Source organism: Capsicum annuum, unplaced genomic scaffold, assembly GCF_002878395.1.
Source record: "Capsicum annuum cultivar UCD-10X-F1 unplaced genomic scaffold, UCD10Xv1.1 ctg83355, whole genome shotgun sequence".
Taxonomy (NCBI): Eukaryota; Viridiplantae; Streptophyta; class Magnoliopsida; order Solanales; family Solanaceae; genus Capsicum; species Capsicum annuum.
The window spans coordinates 1,294,374-1,311,181 of NW_025894220.1; the positions used below are offsets into that span (position 1 = coordinate 1,294,374).

Consider the following 16,808-nt stretch of genomic DNA (forward strand, 5'->3'; position numbering starts at 1 on the left):
TCAGACACTTTGATAGTAAAATTTTTTTTTAGAGAAAATTACGTACATCATTCTACAAACTAGATATTAAAAAGAAAAATCAATCAGAGGAAAATCAGAGAACAACAAAAAAAATTAAAAAGAGGAAAAAATGAATCAAATTGAATTTGAATTCCGCTCGAGTTTCTGATGATAGCATCTTGCTTCCGTATTCAATAAGTTGGAACACAGGTTTCATTATGATCTTATGTAATTTATTGCATAAACTTTATTATGAATCAAAATATGAATAAAGTTTAAGTAATTTTAATATATTGTTTATAATTTGTTGTTGATTTATTGGTTAAATGCATATGTTATGTTATTATGTTGTATATTAGATTACTGAGTGTCTATGTACACATCTGCACACACAGATTTTTTTTTTATGAATGAAAAGTCACTGTGAATTCAAAAATAAAAAAAAGTGTAAAACAGTGACGCAACAACCCAGCGGGTTGCTCCGGTCACATCACTGTCGAAAAACCCCCAAAAACAGACGTGTTGCCGCTTTCCTCACCAGAAAATGGGTCAAAATCCGGCCAGAAAATCCTATTTTTTGGCAACCCTCTTTTCTCCTCTCCCTTTCCCGTCATCAAGAACACCGATGACAGCCATCAGCGAAGCCACTAGCGCCGCCATTCTCTCCACCATGCCGCCGACACACCCCTTTCCCTGTCGCTGCTCGCTGACAAAATGATGAAACCGTCGCCGGAATCATCACCTACTCCGGCTAACACCACCATTAAAATGGCCGTGGTTTCACCCTCCGTTTCTCTACTAGCCGACTCCGGCCAGCAATTGCAAGATCTGATCGTAATTTTTCTATTTACTTACAAAACCTTTTTGGAATCGTTAGTTATGTGTTGCTATTTATTTATTTTTTGTCATATTTGTCTCATGGCTTCACTATGAAAAAGAAAATGGAATTGTCAAGTATCAGATGTTTTATTAGTTAAAATATTCAATTAGTAGATATAAATTAAAAAAAATGATGAGAACAATAGTGGAAAATCTTTATTATTTTGGTTTCTTTTTTTAAAAAGTTATAAAACATATTTTTGACTTTAGGAATTATTTTATTTTATTTTGTCTCGTTATTATTAACAAAGTTTAATATTATTTATCAAATTAATTGATCATTTTGAATAAATTTTTATTTTACTTATTCATCGTCATTAATAAAGTTTAATAATTTTTTATTAAATAATCATTTTAAATTTTGTTTAAAGATTTTTGTTAAAGATTAGTTATTTTAAATAGATAAAATTGTTAAAAATTTACAAGTGACTAATCAAAATTTTTAATGCTAGACAAATTTAGGTGCATTTAAAATATTTGTTTTCATTAAGAATGCAACGTACGTATCTTTTGAGATATTTAAAATTTAAGGATGCAATAATGCACCTTGATAAATAATTTTTCTAAAATTATTTTTTTCGTTGATTTATCTAATATAAGATAATAGACAATTTATTTTGGTACAGTAGAATGAGCGAATTTAGGCCTTAACACGATTTATTCAAATAGTTTAAATCAAAATAAGTCAATAAAAGCGACCGTGCTAGAACCACGGGACTCGAGGGGTACCTTACACCTTCCCCTCGGTCAACAAAATTCCTTACCCGATCTTTCATTTTCGCAGACCATAACAAAGAGTCATTTTCTTTTGATTAGGAATTTAAAAAGGTGACTTGGAACACCATAACTCAATTACAAGTGGCGACTCTGTAAATAAATTAATCCCTATTCAAAACCGTCACTTTAATTGGAAAAACTCTTCGATTCGATCCCCTCGGACAAAAAAAAGAGTGTGACACTCAATTTGAAAAAAGAATAATATTGAAGATTTCTTAGTCTATAAATAATTCAGGTCATTAATTTCCTGAATGTGAAGATGATTGGGTAAGGTTGTATTTTAGACGAGTTTCTCTTTGTTTATATGCTGCTAGTATTTAATTTTGAGGATTCTTTTATTCTTCTTAAATAGGTTGAATGTTGGTTTTTTAGATGGTGTGAGTTAATTATACTGAACAAGTTAGAATTGCTATTTCAGTATTACAAAAAAGGATAAAAAATTATTATGAAAAAAAAATTAAGATAAATTATCAAATTTTATTAATCATTGTGATACTATCTTAAATTTAAAGAGAATTGTTGTCATGGTTCAAGCCAAGGTCCTAACCGCGACGGACATCCTGAATCACAAAGGTCTGAGAGACCCCATAATAGGCTATCATGAATATAATCCATACATACATCAAAGTGTGGAAGATATAACAGTGTTAATGGAATACCCATTTATAGTTCCTGCTAAGTAGACAAGTTTAGGGGACAGATGACTTATGAAAAGCCTGAATATACTTTTAAAAAGTAATACCCATTTTAGCATGATCTACCACATCAAGTGCAGTGTTTGCATAGCCCGCATTGATAAAAAGGTTCCAACACTTCTTTCTTGTTTTGTTAGATAGCTCATCAGTTTATGTGACTAAGTTCGGTTTGCTCTTTTTCACCAAATGTCAAGGGAGATCCGCTAATCATGTTCTATTGTTAGGAAGATTTTGTGACTAATCAAAACGGTTGTATTTGATTACTATCTTATCATTTTGGTTCCATAGCCCAATTTCGTTCTATCTCATAGCTATTCAGAAGCATCTTATTCAATTCTTTTTAGATTGGTCTAAACTAGTTGGGTTACTCTCAATACACACACACATATATAGGGTTCTTCCTTGTTGTGGTTTCATTTTAACGTAGTTAGAGCATACCCTTTTTCTGAAAAATAAACTTTTATTTATCAATAGGATAAGTAGTACATCTCAAGAAGGAAAGGAAAAGAAATTAGCTGCAAAATTATTTATTGAAAGTAAAATAAATTAGCATCATGCCCTTGATTTATTAACTGAATCATTAAAGTTAGTTATTGATAGTAAAAGAAATTAGCAAAAGAAAAAAAAGAACTTACTGATTTTCTAGCAAATAGTTTCAGATAGTAGAGATGATTGAAAATAATCATAATATTCCTAGTATGCTGATCTCCCTTGCATTAAAAAAAATTATTATCTTTTTTAAAATTTTAGTAAAATAAAAATCACAATGTAAAAAATACATGCACAAATTGCTTTAATTACATGAAAGTGTGTTGTAGAATAACTTTGTGAAAAATCCATTACATTTTTCACTAACTTTGTGTTCTTGTTGCTATTGAAATTATTTTGTAGAAAAAAAAAAATAATTGGTAAAAAGTATCACATTCTTAAATAAATGCATGACATTAATATGTTTTTGACTAAACAAAAAAAGAAAAATACTTACATTGGAGAAATCAAAGATAGGTGAGTTAGTTGTATCATTCAGTACAAAAAGTTCTTGTTTTTATTTTTTCTCTTAGCTTTTTACCCCTTTGAATTGATTTTTGGATTACTAAAGGATGCATAGTAATGACTACCATTAATAATGTTTTGTCCATATAACTCTTCTTCTTGATGAAAATTTGAAGGTCCTCAAGATGTATAAGAAATCATAGACAAATCTTCTTTTTCTTTCTCTTCTTTTTGTTGTTGGTTTTGCTTTAAACTCTGTTCACCTTTACAGTTGTTGTCTTCACAAAATGTTAAGTAAGAATTTTCTAAGTATAAAGTCCAATCAAACTCACATCCACAATTGCATTTTTAATCAGTTGCCACCATTTCATGATTCATTTGATTTATTTGTATGTCTAAGATAAAGAATTTAAGAAAATCAAAAAAGTTTATTTATGTGGGGGTAAATGATGAGCAAAGAACTATTACACAAGTATTGTTAGTGAGTAGTGACATCCCTTGTTATTGCTAAATAGTTCAAGAAATATGTCATACATAGTAGTACCTGCTACACTTTTTAATAGAATAACCCTCTCAGCATACCTCAAGTATCAATTGATGTGCCTGTTATTAGCCATGTATTTAGTAAGATTACTCACCTTTTGTTTCTTATTCTTATAGTATATCTTTTTCTATATTTTAGAATATGTTTGTTTTTACAGCTCATCTTATTCACTCATTTCTTTAGATCATTTATATTCCATTATATCGAAAATTAATTTGGTACGAAGTAACGCTAAGTGGGATGATGATGCTCATATTTCTTTTATAAAGGTGTGTGTAAAAGAAATTAAAAAAGAAAATAGACCAAATTCTCATTTAAATAAAGATGGTTAACAAAATATGGTTGAGGAGTTCAATAGGAAGGCGGGAACAAATTATATTAGAAAACAATTGAAAAATAAGTGGAATAACATGAAATAGGACTGGACTTTTTTTAAGCAGATGATGAGAGAGCATACAGGTTCAGATTGGGATGCCACAAAAAATACAATCATTGCAGATGACGATTGGTGGGAGAAAAAGATTAAGGTACATCTCTCGCATTATTCTATATTTCTTTATTATTTCTCTCATTGTTTAATTTACTTAAGTATCTTTGTTTTTTATTGTTTCAGATGGATTATTGATATAGAAGGTTTAGGACTAGATATATTTCTCCCATATGTTATCACTATAATGTATTATTTTTTGATATTGTTGCTACGGAAAAAAGAGCACGCGTCGTGAATCAAGAACAAATTTATGAAATTAGAGTAGATCTTGATAAAGAAAAAATAAATGATGTAGATTATTTTGATAAAGAACACTTAATTAATTTCAATGATGAAGACAGTGATGAAAGTGATGACCTATATGATATGGATTCTCTTATGTTTTTCAAGCCATCATTAAAAAGACAACTTTCAACTGATGGTATTAAAACTAGCAGTCGAGTAAAAAAGAGTAAGACAATATCTGTTAGAGAGGAACTACACTTTATAGTTGCGTTAATGTCAAGCAAAAGTACTATTACATCTCATGCAGTAGAGGATTCCATCATTGATAAGTGTATGGACTTTCTGACAAGTATTCGTGAAATTATTGTCCCATCTAAAATGCACAATTATGCAGTTAACTTGTTTCTAAAGAAAGACGTCCAACAAATATTTCTTAAGATGACTACTGATGAAGCTTGGAAGTCTTGTTTGGAATATAACTATAAGTTATACATCCTTAAGAAAATGTGAAGATTTTATTCATTTGATTTAAATATTTTTGTTATTTGGTGTTTGATATTATGATTGTATACGTGAACTTTATACGCTGTGGTTGTATGATTAAAATCCTTTTAAAATTAGGTTGAATTTACATGTATTGTTGTATGTGTTAGAGTCGGACAAAATAAAGCAAACCATAAGTAAAAGAAAAGCAAGAACAACATAGCAGATTTACCTGTAAACCCTTGTGGAAAAAAATTACGGGAAGAGGTAGAGGAATTTCACTATGAAAAGAGAGGAGTACAATATGGAGAATGTGCGTATTTTTTGAATACTCAAAATAATCCACTAAATGCACTTATATGATACGTGCATAAAAATAAGTGCTAGGCCCAAAAAAGATGGTTCGATCCCTATGCTACGACCACATACCCCATTGAAAATCACAAACATGATCGCACCGCAAAACTTTTTGGGCCGGATCAACAAAATTTGAATCACAACTCTAACAGTATGTTTGAGTGTATTTTATACATATATATGTTCTGTTGATTTTCACTTATTAGATGCAAAGTATGCAATTAGATATGAAATATATAGATTCATAGTACATCTTACAGATTAAAATATGTTGATGTACTATACTCTACTAATGTTAGGATTATGAAAATTTTATATTCCCATACTCTACTAATGTGAGGCATTTTTGATTTTCAGTTAAATGAAGAGTTTGGATATTAGCATGTCTCCTGATTTAAGTGACTTATTAGATGAAGAAGATGCAAAACTAAAAAAAGTTCGCAGAGAGCAAGACAAGGAGTGGATAACTTTGTTTCAACTAGCAGGTAAATATGTTTTGAGGTATTGCAAAAAGTACTTATAAAAGGAACCTTGTCGTACATCAAAGCACTCTGAACATATATTTATTCAAGAGATATTACGAGGAAATGAAATTCGTTGTTATGAAAATTTTCAATCGAAGAAGCCATGTTTATTGATTTATCCAATGACTTAACAAAAAAATATGGGCTTAAATCCACTCGTGGAATTTCTACACATGAAATATTAGGCATGTTTTTGATGATTTGTGCACATAGAGCGGAAAATCGAATGATCTGGAGAGATTATTCATAGACACCTTCATTGTATTCTAAACAATATTTTTAAGCATGCAAGATATATCATTAGACCACATTTAAATTATAGTGATGGTGTAGGAGCTCACAAGCCGTATAACAAGTGATATTTGCCTTTCTTTAAAGTAAGTTGTAATTTCTCTAAATATATACTTTATTATATTTAATATTTAATTTCTCTCATGATTATTTCCTTAAGTTAAATTTATATATGTATACTTGTAGGATTGCATTGGAGCACTTGAAGGCACACATGTTAAAGCTAGATTGCCGCAAGGTCAAGAAATACCGTATATTGATCGTAAAAGTTATACGAGTCAAAATATTCTTATCGTTATAGATTTTAGTATGTATTTTACATTTTTATGGGCTGGGTGGGAAGGGTCGTCTCATGATAATCGTATATTTCATGAGGTTCTTCGTAGACAAGAATTCAACTTTCCACATCCATTGAAAAATAAATATTATCTAGTTGATTCTAGATATTCACACATGAAGGGATACATGGCTTCTTATAGAGGAGATAATGTGAGATATCATCTTTCTGACTTTCGACATGATGCAACACGATAATTGCAGGAGCCAAGAGGATGCATTGAAAAAGTTAATTATTTACATTCATCTTGTAGAAACATAGTGGAGCGCATATCTCATGTTTGAAAAGTAAGGTGATCTATTTTACGAGACATGTCTTACTATAATATTGACATCCAAAAGGATATCATAATTGCTACTATTGTCATTTATAATTACATTAGAAAGAAGTGCAGTGTGATTAATGCAAACGGTTGAGAATGAAAAATATATTCCATCGATTGATTTTGGTTTAGGCACAACTTCAAGGGCTAACAATATAGATGACAAAAATGTGAGTGAAGAAAGTAATTTGTATTCGGTGGGACTTCGTGATATGATTGCTAATGATAATTGTAATGCTTAATGCTTGTATTAATTGAATATTTCTACTTTTTGTATTTATGTCGAGCTTAACTCAAACCATATTAGTACCTCTTTTGTATGAAACTTCTCATTTATGAAATATTATTTTTTATATATTAGTCTCTTTCTTTAATATATTCTCTTAAATTCGGACAATTATTATTGTACAACATATGAATTTCTCTTATAAATATAACTCACCAATCAAGATATATGGAGAATACTCACTGAAGATATACAACTTCATGAATGATTAGTGAATAATCCATCAATATTTCACGACGCAATATTCGTATTCGACAATATTTTAATAGTGAAAAAGTCATTACTCAATCAACGAGTAATATATTTTTCAATTAAGAGTCATTTTATCAAAAAAATAGTATCATCTGTGACCAACTATTTATATATTAATGTAATTATAATGATTAGTAATATATATATTTTGCTTATTGATTTAAATTGTTTTAACCAAAAAATAAAAAAATTTAGCGCATAAATTTAATAGTCACTCATGAAAATATTTTAAAAAGATATATATATATATATATATATATATATATATATATATATATATATATTTATATTTATATATATACATATTTATATGAAGAGAGAGAGAGAGAGAATTAGTTAGTAGTTTATATTGAAAATGAATTAAAATATATATTAATTTTAATTTAAATCATTTTAGAAATAAAAATTAAAAATAATCAACTCTATATATTGTTAACAACTTTAAGACTATTTCAGACATTTTGATTAAAAAAGTGTTTAACAGTACTTGTTTACCAAACACGCAACAACTTTTTTTCAGTTTTAGCACTTTTATCCAAACACATAACTACTTATTTTTAAAATAAGTTTCAGCTCTTTCAAAAGAACTTTTAAAGAACTTTTCAAAAGAAATTTTTTTAGCCTATTCAAACGGGCTCTAGTTTCCTACCAATTTCTCTATTGTCTTCTAAAATTAGCCTTGCCATGGGTGAAATGTGACAGATCCAAGTATCTATAAATTTGATATATCTCCATGTCTGTTCATTATTTTATGCCAAATATCTTCAAGTATACTAATTATAGATTTATTTCTAGGATCAACAATTCAAGAATTAAATGTTTCGCACATATTATTTTTCACTACATCATACTTGGTTCTTTCACTAAAATAAGTCGTACACCAATATATTTTTTTTATCAAATATAAGTAATAACTTACATATCTTCTTCTTATTAAGTGTTCTCAAATATGAAAAGTCTTTTCTCAATTTTACCTTAAAATTAGTCCTGGCACACCTCCAAAATATTTTTATTCTTTCTTCACCTTTTCAGACCTTTTGTCCATTTATCCAAATGTGTCTTGCACATTTTCCTTTCAACTTTAAAAAATAATTCTTTAACAGTTGATTCTAGACCCTAAAAAACAAAAGCAATGAAAGATGTAAAGTGTCAACTTAAAGAACAACTTAAAAATGAAAAAAAAAAATAGTTGTAATATCAAAGAAATAGTTAAAAAAGGATGGAAATAACTTTTTTAAAAATATAGTTTTAAGAAAACTGACAGAATTAGTTTTAGAATGATAGAAACAACATAAAAATGTCTGAAACAACTTAAAAATTGACAAAAATAACTTAAAAATTATTAGAAACAACATAAAAATGACAAAACAACTTAAAAATGACCGAAACAAATTAAAACTGACAAAAAACTTAAAACTTCTATAAACAACATAAAATATAAAAAACTTAAAAAAACATAAAACTAACAAAAACAACATAAAAACTTATCAAAATAGCTTTAAAATGACTAAAATAACTTAAAAACTGATAATAATTGCTTAAAGATTACTATAAACAATATAAAAATTGACAGAAATAGCATAAAAATGATAAAAATAACTTTCAAAGGTTGAAACAACTTAAAGACTTACACAAACAATTTAAAAACTGCTAGAAACAAGCATATGAAGATATGATTAAAAACATCAAAAAATTAGATTAATAGAGCAAGATTAAAACATCATACCTTTGCATGTCAGACATGATTTTTATTCCATCCCCATCACCAAACTACAAATTGTGACTGAGAGTAACTTAAGAACCAACTTCAAGAGTGTTTAGTTTCTCGATCAACCACTGCCCAAGCTATTGAATACTGTTGCGGAAATATCGTGGGTTAACTAGCACATAATCATGAATCAAGAAAATATAGAAGAAAAAATAACTCAAGGATTTAACGAGATTCGGCTAGGCCTAGTCCTCCAAGCAAAAATAGAGAGAGTTTTTCAATATGAAATAAAAGAAGAAACGTACAATGTTTTAGAATCCCCCAACTGCATTCCCTATGTATAGATCCCAAATTAGTCTCAAACCTATAAGAAAATTTTTTTCCTAATTCTATAAGGACAATATATTCCTTTCTTAAATCTATTAGGACAAAGAATTTCCTAAATAAATGGGGATTATGAGTTTCCTAAAATAAACAAGGAAAAAATTCAAGAAATAATTAATAAATATTCCCATTGACTTGAATTTCTTTTATCAATAGGAACAACATATCTAATGTTTCCTTAGTGTGGGAACATCCTTGGAGTGAGTATACACCATAACGATCTCCTAGCTCAAAAGTTAAGTTGAGCACTTCCCTATTAATTGACTTTTAGTTGACGATTTTACTTGATTCAATTTCTAGTGACTATTTATCCTAGGATATAAATATTCATGTGGCCTACTATATACAAATTTAATCCCTTCGAGTCTTCTTTTCAACGCCACCGATCGTTCGTCAATCCGAGTTCGGAGTAAAAAATTATGAGTGTTTGAATGAGGCACTATCTAGGCTGTGCGATGAGGCATGAGACACCCACTTAAGGGCTATGCCATAGGTTGTGCGTCGCACACCTTGTCCTGTACGTTGCATGGCTAAGGTATGGCGATGTAAATGCTCCATTTTTATTTTATTTCAAGGAAAAAAATGTCCTTTCACATCCTATAACCATCCCTAAACATCTATAGATGAAATTAAGGTCATTATTCATGTTTTATCACCAACAAAATTCTCTAGTTCATCTTCCTTAAGGACAAGAAGAGAAAACAACCTAGGGTTGAGAGATTAAGCCTCAAGAGTCAAAGTTTCTCAATGTTTCCGCAATCTAAGGTACGTGTGGCTATCCTACATCTCATTGGCATAGATTTTACGATTTTAACAAGCTTTAAAGTTATATATATATGTATATATATATTGAGTTTTGAAAATTTTTTTATGAACATGCATCGTGAATTAAATTTGATGAAAGTACATAATTGTCATGAGGTTTGTTCCATAAAATTGATTTATAATCTTGTGCATATGTGATTTGAATTCGAAAGGTAATTTACGAATGTGAATTGTGAAATTTCCTTTCCCCATGATGAAATTTATGAACTTTTCATGGTATAAATTGTGAATTGTTATAGAGAGCATGACTTAAGAGCCCCTTTTTGATCATGTGATTTATTTATAACCAATGTTGGGGCTGGTTTATGAATGATGTTGATTCTTGAGATTAAATTCCTCTTTAATGATTATGCATTGTCATTTGTACACTTTCAAAAGGGGTATTTCTTATGCTAAAGGCTTTCGCGTCTTAACTGAAAGAAATGCACGTGTTGAATAAATGAATTGACCACCACGTGTTAAAATCTTGTCAAGAGAGAGTTTTGCATAAGTCTTCATATGCTTTTGATAATAAGAACTCTCTTGTGATTTGATAAATCTTTTGGTGGTGATTTACATGTTTTGAATGAGAAGGGCTGTGGAATTGATATGATATGAATGACTTACAAATCTAGGTATGACGATACCCGGTGATGATAGGCCCTTAATTGAATAATCATTTAATTTTTCATAAGCATGAAGCATGACTTTAAATAACTAAAAATAGGCTTAAAGAGAGCTAGTTGGTTACTCGAAGTAGACTTGAGTTCAGATAACTCATAGCCCGAAATCGTGTTTTGCCGATACAGGTTTATGATGTCCTATAATATAGATTGTACACTGGCGGCAGCCTTAAAGCATAGTAGAAAGTAGAGACTCCAATCCTTGCGGCAAACTTGGATTGGGGGCTTGGCTGCTAAGTCAAGGATGAATTTCATATAACGCTAGGATCGTAGAAATATAGGGTGGACCATCTAGCTCAGAAGTAATACAAAGAGTTGAGTCATGAGTACAAGAAAATATATTGAAGCTCATCAAATTATGCCCATGTATTTTCAAATATTTTATGATGACAGGTTTTTATGAAATGCTCTTGCTTATGTTGTATAAAGATATTTTGTTTTTGAATTATTCTATGTACCAGTACCTTTGTGTATTGATCCTCTATATTTCAGGTTCTGCGGTATAGTCCCATGGTCCATTACATCAGTATAACTCTTGGGATATAACAAAATGGGTGAGCCATCCATCTTTTGGGAGGCATTTACTTATATGTTGAGTCTTTTAGTATATGGTCCAGCTAAGGGCTTTATCCCGGTCTAGATAGCTAGTTCTCATTAGAGGTTTTGTAGATGAGAGTTAAGTAATGTATTGTCAAAATTTTCTTGACACAATTTTTATTACAATCAATCTCCCTTGAATATTATTATATTTTCTGCACTTTGATTAATGTATGGATTATGCTTTGATTACATGCTAAGGGGCCTCTCGGGCCTTCATGGTTTGGAATGTCCGTCTCGGCCAGGCCTCAGCTCGGGTCGTGACAAGCTTGTATCAAATCATGGTTCATGGTCCAAGGGTGTCTACGAAGCCATGTTGAGTAGAGTCCTTTTTAAGGGTGTGTTGAGTTCCACACTTATAAGGAGGAATCTACGAGGCATTTTGATACCCCCAAATTACACTTCTCTTATGAGAGAGTAAACGGGCGTTGTCAAATATATAACCCAACTAGGTTGGGGTCGAATCACTAAGAAAATATGGTGTTAATTTAAGTTATTCGTGTGTCAATCGACTAACAGTTAATAGCTTCATATAAATGGAGGTTTCAGAGATTAAACAAAAGTTATTGTTCACTTCGTTTTAACAACTTGCAACTAATATTTCAATGTTTCAAATTAATATTATGGGAAAAACTAGAGTTTGTTCACTATGAGTATTGGAACTTGATATACACTAGTTATGGATCAAGATTCTTAAGACATATAGGAACAACAAACTATCAATATCAAAGCACTATCTAAATGTCTCTCGACCTATTTAGACATTCAATTACCTAATTCTTTCGAACTTAGAAAATCCGTATACTTAACCAGATTTTATCTCGAGTTAATTAACCTTGTTATAGCGTTAATCATTAGATGAAAGTTTAATGCTTCCAAATTCCCATTGATAATTCACTTCCTATTAGATTGATTTCTTACTTCAAGCAAATCAATAATCAGGTCTAATATATTATTTGCAACCAATAGACAAAATGCACAATAGAAGAATTATCAAGAAGTTCCTAATGCCTTGGGAATCTTGATCAACTAATGAATTTAGAAGACCAAACTCATAGATCCCACAAGTTGGGTTAAGAAGATTAGCTACTCTTAATATAGAAAGAAACAACATATATTGAATTCATAATTCGATAGTTGTTAACTTACAAACGATGAAGATATATGATCGTTGTTCCTTCTAAGTCACAAGAGAATTCTCAAAACCACAATAATAATCCCAAAAACTTAATTCAAAAAGTTTAGAGAAAACTATTAGAAAGATATTATTTTATGTAAGTTTCAAGATGCTTGTTAAAACCTAACACTTTGCCTTAAATACTCAAGCTAATTTTGGAGTCAAATTTCAAATCCCAGATTTTTCGCCCATAGCTAATGACATTCCTTGATGGTTTATCAGAGAGTTGATGACTTATCAGACCAAGTAGTCAACTCCTTTTTTGAATTCATGTTTGTTGCTTATAGGTGACGACCTGATCTAACGGTCTATCAGGAATTTGGCAACTTATCAGGTTAAGTCATCAACTCCTTAATTTAGCTCTTACACACTGTCTTCGACTGACGACTTCTCTGACGACTTATCACAAAGTTGACGACTTATTAGACAAGTCGTCAACTATAATATTCATATCTACTTTCTCATAATTCGTCCTTCTTGACATAGTTGTCATAGGTTTTCATGCATCTTGACTTACCTGCAATATCACAGAGAATATAATCAAAAGCGACAAAAGTTACTTAAGAATTTACAATTATTTCGAGTTAAAAGCCTTAAATATGCTAGCACAAAGCTCGCACATCAATACCCTCGACTTAAAAAAATTTCTTGTCCTTAAGGAACTAACACAGTACAATACTATGATGCTTAACCAAGAGAATGTAAAGTACTTATAACAGTCAATCACCAAATTTTTTCTCAAAACACATTACAGTCTCCAAGTTCAATCACTTTAAACCCAACTGTGTATATTAATGAAGAACAACAATGTGACACATGGGAATCACGCTATGAAATCTCATTAGTAACAACAACCATGCATATATACAAGTCACACTACCCAAACAAGTAAGCAGCTAGCAATAAGACCCATGTGCCCTTACAACTAAGAAGACCCTCTTCACTTATATTTGAAATCAAGTACGTCAATGTGGGAACGGCCAAGAGACACTCACCCTCAGAAAAAAGTTCCAGTCAATATATGCCAAATACCATAAGCTTACCCTTATTTTCATTACCGAAGCTTTCAAACAGTTAATTCAGGATCACTATAGGACTTTACTTTGGCTTGTAGCATAGGCTTGGGGCTAGTATGATACGCAAGGATATTTAAAGTGATTAAGCCTCCTTGGTACTACACTATTTTTGGGGTCTCACTTATTGACCTTTACCTTATTTCACCCTTTCTTTATTAAAGCATATTCAAGTTGGGTGCGGTCTTTTAGTTTTTTATTTTCTTTTTTTCACAAATTTCTTTATTTATTATTTTTCTACCACACCCAGCCTTGCATTCTTTTCTCTTATTTTACCCTTATTCATACTCATTTTACATCACACACCCCTATGATAGCCACCCTCAACTTAGATGATTTGCCTAAGTTAAAGTACACAATGTCCAAGGAGGACCAAGGCCAAAACAGGTTTATTATGATACAAATGGGACGGTGATAGGTCTAACAAAAAAATAGGCATACATGCTCAAAGATCGAGATCAAGGGATATCATTCACAAATGAAAGGTTATTTAGGTTAAAAGTGGACTAATATAAAAAACGGCCTCTGATCCTTTCCTAACCACTAACCTTCAACCTATGTAAGACTAACTGAGCAAGTTCTAGATTTAACACACAAAGGGAACTTGGTAATATATCACACACACATGGAACAATGGTACATCACAAGCTACTACCTATCTGGTTCATACAATTGTTAGCAATGATTATCATGTCCTAATACTAATGACATAACAAGATTCACAACAGTCGTATATAGATACATATCACACAGTTGCAATATACGCACTTGAAATGGTATTTATCATTCTAAAACAAAATATGTCGACTGCCATAGAAACTTATTTCTCTCCTAGTTAACCACAAAACAACATAAAACAAAACACAATATGCAAACACAAACAACCTAAACATCTATTGCAAGTACCCCCACTCCACAGATAAGAACATGCATTACCCTCAATGCATAACTAACAATCTGAAACAATAAAGGATAAGATATACCTGCAGTGCTTCAAGCGCGTGAATCATAAGTCGCTGACTCTATTGCTGCATCATCAATGGGAATAATCGCGGAGTCAAAAAATCTCCAAAATTCTCACCAATATTCAACGGAGGCCTACTAGCCGAGGCTTTCACAGCTCTCGCTCTTAATGCTTCCTCCACTGGTTCACCCTCTACTTTCAATATTCACATCGCCTTTTTCAATGATGTCAAACAGTAGATCTTTATCTTCAGATTCTTCAACCACAGGGTCTAAAGATATCATAATTTGATGGCGTTGTAATGCCATAATATCAGCTCTCACATTGTCTAAACCTTCTTTGAAGCTATTTGCTTTCTATCAGTCCTGACTAGATTACTTTCAACTCCTACTTCTTTGCCTTAAACTAACATAGGCTAATTTTTATCATACTTGATGAGATTATGAGTTTTCCATACATTAATCTCCTGATCCAAACCTATAATATCAGGTACATGAGCAGCTTCGCACAACTTCATAACCAAAAAAGGAAAAGGGTATGCAGTGTCCGATCTCATTACTTAAATCTTCATTTTATCTATAATAATTTCCCCAAATTTTAAAGGATAGTTGAACGTTAAAACTTCCACCAAAACTGCCCTATCATCACCTATAATGTTGTCTCCAGCTATTGGCATCCATCTAGATCGTACAATGCCCCACCAAAATCTTGCCTCCTGAGTCATTGAGGCCTTAAAGATCTTTGCACTTGCATTTTTCAACCATTTTGGCTCTCCTTCAGCTATAATTATTTCCAACCAAGGGCGTTGTTTTGCCCTTTCCCATATCCAATAGTAGAATTCTGAAGAAGTGGTTGGACGAGTGAGGTTTAGGCTATGGAGGAATTTGCTGATAGTGCGGTCTGAGAGATCCACCAATACACCACTTACTAGAATCTTATAAATGTTGGGCATGTCACCAGCTTTCTCTCTTTTCTTACACATATTCTCCAGTGTAGCCTGGTAGTTTGCATAAAACTCCCGGACTAGTGTTGGGCAGAATGATTCTCCTCCCTTTATAGTCTATGCCAAATCATAGTCTTTGAATGCCTTCTCTACCTGGGGTACCGGTTCATCCCAGTAGTGATATCCTCATTTCTTCACATATTGGCCTCTTAAAACTACTTTGTTTTGTTCTTATCAGTCAGTCATGGTAAATTCTGTCTTCTCCAGGAACCTTCTATCTGACACTTTCTCAAATACCAGGGTTCTTGGATTTTATCATATCTCCCCTAATATGAGGATCTTCACCAATTGGATGTTCAGAAGAAGGGTGTTCTAATGAAGGTTCCTCAGAGTTGGGCTGCTCTGATAAGGTATGCTTAGATGGAGAGAAGTTTTCCTCTTCAGACTGAACTTTCTCAACCATCTCTTCCTCAGGTTATGGGAGAGGTTCAGCTATCTTCAGAATCTTCCTCTTTTTGCATCTCTGAAGTTGTGGTTCCTCTTCCTCACTTTTGGACTCATTAAAGATATTTCAAGTTAAGTTCTCCTTAGTCACTTTCTAAGCTATTTTTTCTTTGCTTTTCCTTTAGGAGAAATGACTAATTCTGCATTAGAGAGAAATAATCATTTAATATTCAAGGCTGAATAAGCACATAAGAGTCAATGAGAAAAAGGGTGTGATGACTTGGTCTGATAAGCCGTCACTTATGTGACGGCCCATCAGCCAAGTCGTCAGCTTTAGGCAGAGTATGATCTTTTTGAACAACAAGTGACGACTTGGTATAATAAATCGTCACTTATGTGATGGCTCATCAGCAAGTCGTCAGCCCAAAATAGGATTCTTAGCCCACTTTTAAAAACATAGTCATCATCCAAAATCATGCTTGCCAACATAAACAATTCAATTCTTAGGTTGAACTTTCAAACTTTGTTGCTCAATTCAGAATTTGTAACCCTAGTTTTCAGTAATCCAAACTTGAT

At 31.5% G+C, this 16,808-nt stretch overlaps 1 long non-coding RNA gene across 2 annotated transcripts; it reads left to right on the forward strand.

Annotated features, from left to right (window-relative positions):
* Positions 1-7,210, forward strand: LOC124895647. Of its 2 annotated transcripts, XR_007051833.1 has the most exons (4): positions 1-210; positions 4,329-4,415; positions 5,801-5,928; positions 6,445-7,210. It is a non-coding gene; the product is annotated as an uncharacterized LOC124895647 (long non-coding RNA). The 2 variants fall into 2 exon arrangements; XR_007051832.1 differs by lacking the exon at positions 1-210 and having other exon boundaries at positions 3,209-4,415.
* Positions 7,211-16,808: the final 9,598 nt, after the last annotated feature.